Genomic DNA, 12,140 nt, shown 5'->3' on the forward strand with positions numbered 1-12,140 from the left:
CATGGAGGAGAGAATCATTTTCGCAGTATCCTCAAAACCGTGTCTTTTTGACACAACTGCTGACAGCTACAGGGACATAAACACAAAAAATGCTGCTTGGAGACAAGTGTCCACGATAGTAGGATTGCCAGGTCAGTTTAGTAGTGAGCACGTGCTAGATGTGGCTAGTTAGCTAGCTAGCTAACCTAGCTTGCTAACCTAGCCAATGAGGTGTGTGTGTGTGAAAGAAATAGTCAAATAAATTATGCTAGTTACTACCCCTGATAACTTTACCAAATAATCATGTTTGAAAGAGTGAGTGTGTATGTCATAAATAGTCCTAGAAATGGTAGATACTACTGTACCCCTGATAATTTGGTCAGATAACCGTGTGTGTGTCTGTGTACAGTAGGTGACATATCCATGATAACTATCTAATAACTATAGTTATGCTAGGTAATGGTTTGGCTTATCATGTCTATGTAGAAGAAGACTGGAGGAGGAAGTGGAGAGGACTCAGGGACAGGTATCAGAGAGAGAGAAGGACAGAGAAAGAGAAGAAGAGGTCTGGGTCAGCAGCTTCAGGCCAGCAGCCTTGGTGCTTCTGCCACATTCTTTCTTTTCTGGATCCATTTATTGTGCCTAGGGCAACGAGTGGCAATTTTACAGCCAGACCCTCTACTACATCATCCACAAGTGTTGTCCCCACCGGTGCATCAAGACCCTCAATGTCACCTACAACTGCGACCATCGCCTCCACCGCTGCAGCGAGACCCTCTACAATGTCTACATCATCCACAAGTATGACCACCATCGGTGCAGCGAGACCCTCTACAATGTCTACATCATCCACAAGTATGACCACCATCGGTGCAGCGAGACCCTCTACAATGTCTACATCATCCACAAGTATGACCACCATCGGTGCAGCGAGACCCTCTACAATGTCTACATCATCCACAAGTATGACCACCATCGGTGCAGCGAGACCCTCTACAATGTCTACATCATCCACAAGTATCACCACCATCGGTGCAGCCATGGAAGACGATGAAATGGAGGAAGCACCTCTGGATCTAGGACCACCTGAGATTATTATGAACCTCACGGAAGTGACCACTGAGGACCTCGTTGAACAGGATGTGGCCGTGGAGACAAACAGAGAGAGAAACGAAGAGGAACAACGTCACACCAGGCGTCATCGAAGGTTCCAGATCCACTCAACTCATTTCAGCAGAGGCTCCTCCAAGCCGTCGAGAGGGATGCAGCCCAACCTGATGCTCACAGGAAGGAGGATGAAGAGACTCTCTTTGCCATGAGCCTGGTGCCACAACCCTGAAGAGGCTGCCTCAGCAAAGAAAAGCAGCAGTCAAAGTTAAAATGGATCAGCTGCTTTTCCAAGCCGAGTTCAATGGTACGTTTTTTTCCTTCTCCACATCACAGGTAGTGTCATAAGTGTTGCCACAGTGAAGTAGGTCATTCTTTACAGTATACTCATGTAGGCTAATTGGTATTTCAGATCAAAGTATTAATATGAGGCAAATGTACAGCTGTTGTTTCTAGGTTAGAAAATATCCCTAAACAACAGTTTACTGTCTAAATATTTTCCTGTCATATTCATCTTTATCTCTGAAATACAAATTCCATGAGTAAACAGCAAGTATTACCAACTTTACTGCACTGTTCCAATATTTATGCCTCTAACTACACTATACAAGCAGTATTTAGTTAACATAAATCTCACCTTTTATGGTTTTCTATTATGTTAAGCTTGTATGTGTTGTTTTTCTCTTCCCTTCCAGAGATGGAGTCCATTTAGCCGAGCAGCTCACAGGAAGGACAGGAAGAGGAGAGGAGTTGTCTGGTTGTTGTTCCCTTCCAGAGATGGAGTCCATTTAGCCGAGCAGCTCACAGGAAGGACAGGAAGAGGAGAGGAGTTGTCTGGTTGTTGTTCCCTTCCAGAGATGGAGTCCATTTAGCCGAGCAGCTCACAGGAAGGACAGGAAGAGGAGAGGAGTTGTCTGGTTGTTGTTCCCTTCCAGAGATGGAGTCCATTTAGCCGAGCAGCTCACAGGAAGGACAGGAAGAGGAGAGGAGTTGTCTGGTTGTTGTTCCCTTCCAGAGATGGAGTCCATTTAGCCGAGCAGCTCACAGGAAGGACAGGAAGAGGAGAGGAGTTGTCTGGTTGTTGTTCCCTTCCAGAGATGGAGTCCATTTAGCCGAGCAGCTCACAGGAAGGACAGGAAGAGGAGAGGAGTTGTCTGGTTGTTGTTCCCTTCCAGAGATGGAGTCCATTTAGCCGAGCAGCTCACAGGAAGGACAGGAAGAGGAGAGGAGTTGTCTGGTTGTTGTTCTCTTCCAGAGATGGAGTCCATTTAGCCGAGCAGCTCACAGGAAGGACAGGAAGAGGAGAGGAGTTGTCTGGTTGTTGTTCTTCACCTCCCTCATTGTACCTTTCTTTTCACACACGTCTGTTCCGTTTAAATTCAGTCAATTCATAGTCATTAGTTTATAAAGTCTCGGGATAGCATTCATTATTAGTGTTACATAGATTTCTGAATTGACAGAATTGAAACTCAAACACTGAAGAATTCACAGATGCTCTTTTTGAAATGTTTACACGCACACACACCTCTTTCAATAGTTGTATTTTTTTTAAAACATTGTTTACACTTACCGGTCATGTTCTTTCCTGTACTTGAATACTTATTAAATTATGTTTTCATAGTCAGTTGTTTATTAATATCTCATTTAGACTTAATCTGCTCATTTCTTCCCTACACCTTCGCAGATCTAAGACAAGATGAAAGTAAAAACACATTCTCTTCCTAATTCATTCTTTTCCCACCTGTATTTTGTCAGGCCAGTGAACATGGTGTTAAACTGTACTATTTGTATGGACCCTAGGTTACCCTTTCCCTTAGTTATCATACTAACTGTATGTCCTATAACCTTAATTAGTGCTCCTGCTCACCTGATGTACCATGCCAGGTGTGTATAATACTGATGTTAATGAGAGAGGGAAGGGGTTAAGGTGTGGTCCTGCTCACCTGATGTACCATGCCAGGTGTGTATAATACTGACGTTAATGAGAGAGGGAAGGGGTTAAGGTGTGGTCCTGCTCACCTGATGTACCATGCCAGGTGTGTATAATACTGACGTTAATGAGAGAGGGAAGGGTTAAGGTGTGGTCCTGCTCACCTGATGTACCATGCCAGGTGTGTATAATACTGACGTTAATGAGAGAGGGAAGGGGTTTTAAGGTGTGGTCCTGCTCACCTGATGTACCATGCCAGGTGTGTATAATACTGACGTTAATGAGAGAGGGAAGGGGTTAAGGTGTGGTCCTGCTCACCTGATGTACCATGCCAGGTGTGTATAATACTGACGTTAATGAGAGAGGGAAGGGTTAAGGTGTGGTCCTGCTCACCTGATGTACCATGCCAGGTGTGTATAATACTGACGTTAATGAGAGAGGGAAGGGGTTAAGGTGTGGTCCTGCTCACCTGATGTACCATGCCAGGTGTGTATAATACTGACGTTAATGAGAGAGGGAAGGGGTTAAGGTGTGGTCCTGCTCACCTGATGTACCATGCCAGGTGTGTATAATACTGACGTTAATGAGAGAGGGAAGGGGTTTTAAGGTGTGGTCCTGCTCACCTGATGTACCATGCCAGGTGTGTATAATACTGACGTTAATGAGAGAGGGAAGGGGTTAAGGTGTGGTCCTGCTCACCTGATGTACCATGCCAGGTGTGTATAATACTGACGTTAATGAGAGAGGGAAGGGGTTAAGGTGTGGTCCTGCTCACCTGATGTACCATGCCAGGTGTGTATAATACTGACGTTAATGAGAGAGGGAAGGGGTTAAGGTGTGGTCCTGCTCACCTGATGTACCATGCCAGGTGTGTATAATACTGACGTTAATGAGAGAGGGAAGGGGTTAAGGTGTGGTCCTGCTCACCTGATGTACCATGCCAGGTGTGTATAATACTGACGTTAATGAGAGAGGGAAGGGGTTAAGGTGTGGTCCTGCTCACCTGATGTACCATGCCAGGTGTGTATAATACTGACGTTAATGAGAGAGGGAAGGGGTTAAGGTGTGGTCCTGCTCACCTGATGTACCATGCCAGGTGTGTATAATACTGACGTTAATGAGAGAGGGAAGGGGTTTTAAGGTGTGGTCCTGCTCACCTGATGTACCATGCCAGGTGTGTATAATACTGACGTTAATGAGAGAGGGAAGGGGTTTTAAGGTGTGGTCCTGCTCACCTGATGTACCATGCCAGGTGTGTATAATACTGACGTTAATGAGAGAGGGAAGGGGTTTTAAGGTGTGGTCCTGCTCACCTGATGTACCATGCCAGGTGTGTATAATACTGACGTTAATGAGAGAGGGAAGGGTTAAGGTGTGGTCCTGCTCACCTGATGTACCATGCCAGGTGTGTATAATACTGACGTTAATGAGAGAGGGAAGGGGTTAAGGTGTGGTCCTGCTCACCTGATGTACCATGCCAGGTGTGTATAATACTGACGTTAATGAGAGAGGGAAGGGGTTAAGGTGTGGTCCTGCTCACCTGATGTACCATGCCAGGTGTGTATAATACTGACGTTAATGAGAGAGGGAAGGGTTAAGGTGTGGTCCTGCTCACCTGATGTACCATGCCAGGTGTGTATAATACTGACGTTAATGAGAGAGGGAAGGGGTTAAGGTGTGGTCCTGCTCACCTGATGTACCATGCCAGGTGTGTATAATACTGACGTTAATGAGAGAGGGAAGGGGTTTTAAGGGGTGGTCCTGCTCACCTGATGTACCATGCCAGGTGTGTATAATACTGACGTTAATGAGAGAGGGAAGGGGTTAAGGTGTGGTCCTGCTCACCTGATGTACCATGCCAGGTGTGTATAATACTGACGTTAATGAGAGAGGGAAGGGTTAAGGTGTGGTCCTGCTCACCTGATGTACCATGCCAGGTGTGTATAATACTGACGTTAATGAGAGAGGGAAGGGGTTAAGGTGTGGTCCTGCTCACCTGATGTACCATGCCAGGTGTGTATAATACTGACGTTAATGAGAGAGGGAAGGGGTTAAGGTGTGGTCCTGCTCACCTGATGTACCATGCCAGGTGTGTATAATACTGACGTTAATGAGAGAGGGAAGGGGTTAAGGTGTGGTCCTGCTCACCTGATGTACCATGCCAGGTGTGTATAATACTGACGTTAATGAGAGAGGGAAGGGGTTAAGGTGTGGTCCTGCTCACCTGATGTACCATGCCAGGTGTGTATAATACTGACGTTAATGAGAGAGGGAAGGGTTAAGGTGTGGTCCTGCTCACCTGATGTACCATGCCAGGTGTGTATAATACTGACGTTAATGAGAGAGGGAAGGGGTTTTAAGGTGTGGTCCTGCTCACCTGATGTACCATGCCAGGTGTGTATAATACTGACGTTAATGAGAGAGGGAAGGGGTTAAGGTGTGGTCCTGCTCACCTGATGTACCATGCCAGGTGTGTATAATACTGACGTTAATGAGAGAGGGAAGGGTTAAGGTGTGGTCCTGCTCACCTGATGTACCATGCCAGGTGTGTATAATACTGACGTTAATGAGAGAGGGAAGGGTTAAGGTGTGGTCCTGCTCACCTGATGTACCATGCCAGGTGTGTATAATACTGACGTTAATGAGAGAGGGAAGGGGTTAAGGTGTGGTCCTGCTCACCTGATGTACCATGCCAGGTGTGTATAATACTGACGTTAATGAGAGAGGGAAGGGGTTAAGGTGTGGTCCTGCTCACCTGATGTACCATGCCAGGTGTGTATAATACTGACGTTAATGAGAGAGGGAAGGGGTTTTAAGGTGTGGTCCTGCTCACCTGATGTACCATGCCAGGTGTGTATAATACTGACGTTAATGAGAGAGGGAAGGGGTTAAGGTGTGGTCCTGCTCACCTGATGTACCATGCCAGGTGTGTATAATACTGACGTTAATGAGAGAGGGAAGGGGTTAAGGTGTGGTCCTGCTCACCTGATGTACCATGCCAGGTGTGTATAATACTGACGTTAATGAGAGAGGGAAGGGGTTAAGGTGTGGTCCTGCTCACCTGATGTACCATGCCAGGTGTGTATAATACTGACGTTAATGAGAGAGGGAAGGGGTTAAGGTGTGGTCCTGCTCACCTGATGTACCATGCCAGGTGTGTATAATACTGACGTTAATGAGAGAGGGAAGGGGTTAAGGTGTGGTCCTGCTCACCTGATGTACCATGCCAGGTGTGTATAATACTGACGTTAATGAGAGAGGGAAGGGGTTAAGGTGTGGTCCTGCTCACCTGATGTACCATGCCAGGTGTGTATAATACTGACGTTAATGAGAGAGGGAAGGGGTTTTAAGGTGTGGTCCTGCTCACCTGATGTACCATGCCAGGTGTGTATAATACTGACGTTAATGAGAGAGGGAAGGGGTTTTAAGGTGTGGTCTTTACTCCCAAATGTCACTTAAATATAGCTTCCAAATGAAGAGAGACAATGATGCATAAAGTCATCTGGGGGAAAAAATGATATTTTATGGACAACGGTGGATGGTTCTTAAAATAACCTTTGTGTTATTGGGCTCTTCAAAGAGCTGTTTCCCTCCACGGCAAACTGCCATGGAACTTCACCTGCTGGCGATGAGAAGTAGGTGGTCAGCTTCTCCCTCACCTGGAGTGCCTGTCTGGGGGCGTTGTTGGCACCTGCCCTGGTGACATCAGGTAGGTGACCATTTGGCGTGCCCATCTCCATCCGGAGCGGCTCCTGGAATGACCTCTGCAGGTAGTTGTGGAGAACACGTGGCCTTCACGCAGGCATCGACATTTGAGGGGCTGAGACCAAGCACTCTCCGATACATTCTCCACCGGGCTGCCAGAATCCCAAAGGCGCATTCAACAACTAACCTTGCCCTGGACAGTCGTTTGTTAAAGATCCTTACAGGCTTTGGCAGCTGGCGTCCAGCGTAGGGCCTCATGAGGTTGGGTCTTAAAGGGAAGGCCTCGTCGCCGACGACGACGTGAGGAACAGGTCCCAGGTCTTCAGCCCCAGGGAGTGATGCAGGTGGTGGAATCTCCAGGGTGCCATCCTGAAGTGCCTGGCCAAAGGCAGAGTCCCGGAGGGTCCCGCCATCACTTCCCATAAGCACCAACATCGACAACACGGAAACAGTAGAGGCCATCTACTACAGCCAAGAGTACAACTTAATATGTACCCTTGTACACATTGTACAATTTACAATGTGACCCAGTTCAATGGGTCTGAACAGACCTGGGGGATGTCAGACATGAAGATGTCTAAACACAACTGGAATATCATTAGTTTGTGATTCATTGTTAATGGATTTTCAATCAGGAACACAGAGGAACAACTTGACAACATAACAATGTGTGGGTGGGTGGAGATCTAATATTGTTTTGTGACAAACACTAAAGCATGATATTCTAATAAATCTACACCCTATTCCCTACGTAGAACACTACTTTAGACCTGGTCAGAAGCACCGTAGTGCACTACGTAGGGAATAGGGAACCATTTGGAACAGAGACCAGTAATTCCCCTGAATATCTTTCTCTTCCTCATCTGGTTTCTTGAACAGCCCTTCACTCCTCCCCTCTTCCTCTTCCTCCCTTTTCATTCTATTCTATCAGCCACACCACTAGCTCACCTCCACACAATCCATTTACAAGTTAAAGACACACCTTGGAATAAATAACAAAGGAAAACTATTACTAGATGAAGTTTAGTGTTGGATTTTTTATTTCCCATCACCATAAATCATATTTAATCACTGAACAGTAGCAGACCTAACTTCATCTGTTCCTGACTCTGGATAGTGGATTAAAAAGACCATCAATCTCCAATGATATTAAAGTACTATTCTGAACATTACTGATATACTGAGTGGCAAGTCCAGATATCTGCTGGTTTTATTGTTTGGTCAATAGCACCACCTGCTGGACAGGTTTAATGTTGCTGGACTGAGCAGTATGGGAGGATGAAAGATGACACATTTAGGGCCGGTTTCCTGGACATCTACATTGAACACGCTTTTTAGTCCAGGACTAGGATTAATCTGTGTCTGGGAAACCAGTCCATATCAATGGTTCTGAGAAAACATATCAATGGTTCTGAATGACAACCAATATACATCATCAACACCAGACATCATTATTCATGGAAATGTACATTGTATTTTATCAAATATGAAAACCTTAAATCTCTTCAAATTCAAATCAGTCAGAAAATAAGGATCGTACAGACTACACCAGCATGACTAGTATCTATGTGGACCCTACTACAGTTTAACCAGCTCAGCTATAGACTACACCAGCATGACTAGTATCTATGTGGACCCTACTACAGTTTAACCAGCTCAGCTATAGACTACACCAGCATGACTAGTATCTATGTGGACCCTACTACAGTTTAACCAGCTCAGCTATAGACTACACCAGCACGACTAGTATCTATGTGGACCCTACTACAGTTTAACCAACTCAGCTATAGACTACACCAGCATGACTAGTATCTATGTGGACCCTACTACAGTTTAACCAGCTCAGCTATAGACTACACCAGCATGACTAGTATCTATGTGGACCCTACTACAGTTTAACCAGCTCAGCTATAGACTTCACCAGCATGACTAGTATCTATGTGGACCCTACTACAGTTTAACCAGCTCAGCTATAGACTACACCAGCATGACTAGTATCTATGTGGACCCTACTACAGTTTAACCAGCTCAGCTATAGACTACACCAGCATGACTAGTATCTATGTGGACCCTACTACAGTTTAACCAGCTCAGCTATAGACTACACCAGCATGACTAGTATCTATGTGGACCCTACTACAGTTTAACCAGCTCAGCTATAGACTACACCAGCATGACTAGTATCTATGTGGACCCTACTACAGTTTAACCAGCTCAGCTATAGACTACACCGGCATGACTAGTATCTATGTGGACCCTACTACAGTTTAACCAGCTCAGCTATAGACTACACCGGCATGACTAGTATCTATGTGGACCCTACTACAGTTTAACCAGCTCAGCTATAGACTACACCAGCTTGACTAGTATCTATGTGGACCCTACTACAGTTTAACCAGCTCAGCTATAGACTACACCAGCATGACTAGTATCTATGTGGACCCTACTACAGTTTAACCAGCTCAGCTATAGACTACACCAGCATGACTAGTATCTATGTGGACCCTACTACAGTTTAACCAGCTCAGCTATAGACTACACCAGCATGACTAGTATCTATGTGGACCCTACTACAGTTTAACCAGCTCAGCTATAGACTACACCAGCATGACTAGTATCTATGTGGACCCTACTACAGTTTAACCAGCTCAGCTATAGACTACACCAGCATGACTAGTATCTATGTGGACCCTACTACAGTTTAACCAGCTCAGCTATAGACTACACCAGCATGACTAGTATCTATGTGGACCCTACTACAGTTTAACCAGCTCAGCTATAGACTACACCAGCATGACTAGTATCTATGTGGACCCTACTACAGTTTAACCAGCTCAGCTATAGACTACACCAGCATGACTAGTATCTATGTGGACCCTACTACAGTTTAACCAGCTCAGCTATAGACTACACCAGCATGACTAGTATCTATGTGGGCCCTACTACAGTTTAACCAGCTCAGCTATAGACTACACCAGCACGACTAGTATCTATGTGGACCCTACTACAGTTTAACCAGCTCAGCTATAGACTACACCAGCACGACTAGTATCTATGTGGACCCTACTACAGTTTAACCAGCTCAGCTATAGACTACACCAGCACGACTAGTATCTATGTGGACCCTACTACAGTTTAACCAGCTCAGCTATAGACTACACCAGCATGACTAGTATCTATGTGGACCCTACTACAGTTTAACCAGCTCAGCTATAGACTACACCAGCATGACTAGTATCTATGTGGACCCTACTACAGTTTAACCAGCTCAGCTATAGACTACACCAGCATGACTAGTATCTATGTGGACCCTACTACAGTTTAACCAGCTCAGCTATAGACTACACCAGCATGACTAGTATCTATGTGGACCCTACTACAGTTTAACCAGCTCAGCTATAGACTACACCAGCATGACTAGTATCTATGTGGGCCCTGCTACAGTTTAACCAGCTCAGCTACAGACTACACCAGCATGACTAGTATCTATGTGGGCCCTACTACAGTTTAACCAGCTCAGCTATAGACTACACCAGCACGACTAGTATCTATGTGGGCCCTACTACAGTTTAACCAGCTCAGCTATAGACTACACCAGCACGACTAGTATCTATGTGGACCCTACTACAGTTTAACCAGCTCAGCTATAGACTACACCAGGACGACTAGTATCTATGTGGACCCTACTACAGTTTAACCAGCTCAGCTATAGACTACACCAGCATGACTAGTATCTATGTGGACCCTACTACAGTTTAACCAGCTCAGCTATAGACTACACCAGCACGACTAGTATCTATGTGGACCCTACTACAGTTTAACCAGCTCGGCTATAGACTACACCAGCATGACTAGTATCTATGTGGACCCTACTACAGTTTAACCAGCTCAGCTATAGACTACACCAGCATGACTAGTATCTATGTGGACCCTACTACAGTTTAACCAGCTCAGCTATAGACTACACCAGCATGACTAGTATCTATGTGGACCCTACTACAGTTTAACCAGCTCAGCTATAGACTACACCAGCACGACTAGTATCTATGTGGACCCTACTACAGTTTAACCAGCTCAGCTATAGACTACACCAGCATGACTAGTATCTATGTGGACCCTACTACAGTTTAACCAGCTCAGCTATAGACTACACCAGCATGACTAGTATCTATGTGGACCCTACTACAGTTTAACCAGCTCAGCTATAGACTACACCAGCATGACTAGTATCTATGTGGACCCTACTACAGTTTAACCAGCTCAGCTATAGACTACACCAGCATGACTAGTATCTATGTGGACCCTACTACAGTTTAACCAGCTCAGCTATAGACTGCACCAGCATGACTAGTATCTATGTGGACCCTACTACAGTTTAACCAGCTCAGCTATAGACTACACCAGCATGACTAGTATCTATGTGGACCCTACTACAGTTTAACCAGCTCAGCTATAGACTACACCAGCATGACTAGTATCTATGTGGACCCTACTACAGTTTAACCAGCTCAGCTATAGACTACACCAGCATGACTAGTATCTATGTGGACCCTACTACAGTTTAACCAGCTCAGCTATAGACTACACCAGCATGACTAGTATCTATGTGGACCCTACTACAGTTTAACCAGCTCAGCTATAGACTACACCAGCATGACTAGTATCTATGTGGACCCTACTACAGTTTAACCAGCTCAGCTATAGACTACACCAGCATGACTAGTATCTATGTGGACCCTACTACAGTTTAACCAGCTCAGCTATAGACTACACCAGCATGACTAGTATCTATGTGGACCCTACTACAGTTTAACCAGCTCAGCTATAGACTACACCAGCATGACTAGTATCTATGTGGACCCTACTACAGTTTAACCAGCTCAGCTATAGACTACACCAGCATGACTAGTATCTATGTGGACCCTACTACAGTTTAACCAGCTCAGCTATAGACTACACCAGCACGACTAGTATCTATGTGGACCCTACTACAGTTTAACCAGCTCAGCTATAGACTACACCAGCACGACTAGTATCTATGTGGACCCTACTACAGTTTAACCAGCTCAGCTATAGACTACACCAGCACGACTAGTATCTATGTGGACCCTACTACAGTTTAACCAGCTCAGCTATAGACTACACCAGCACGACTAGTATCTATGTGGACCCTACTACAGTTTAACCAGCTCAGCTATAGACTACACCAGCATGACTAGTATCTATGTGGACCCTACTACAGTTTAACCAGCTCAGCTATAGACTACACCAGCATGACTAGTATCTATGTGGACCCTACTACAGTTTAACCAGCTCAGCTATAGACTACACCAGCATGACTAGTATCTATGTGGACCCTACTACAGTTTAACCAGCTCAGCTATAGACTACACCAGCATGACTAGTATCTATGTGGACC

Source organism: Salmo salar, unplaced genomic scaffold, assembly GCF_965601325.2.
Source record: "Salmo salar unplaced genomic scaffold, fSalSal1 ptg000206l, whole genome shotgun sequence".
Classification (NCBI taxonomy): domain Eukaryota; kingdom Metazoa; phylum Chordata; class Actinopteri; order Salmoniformes; family Salmonidae; genus Salmo; species Salmo salar.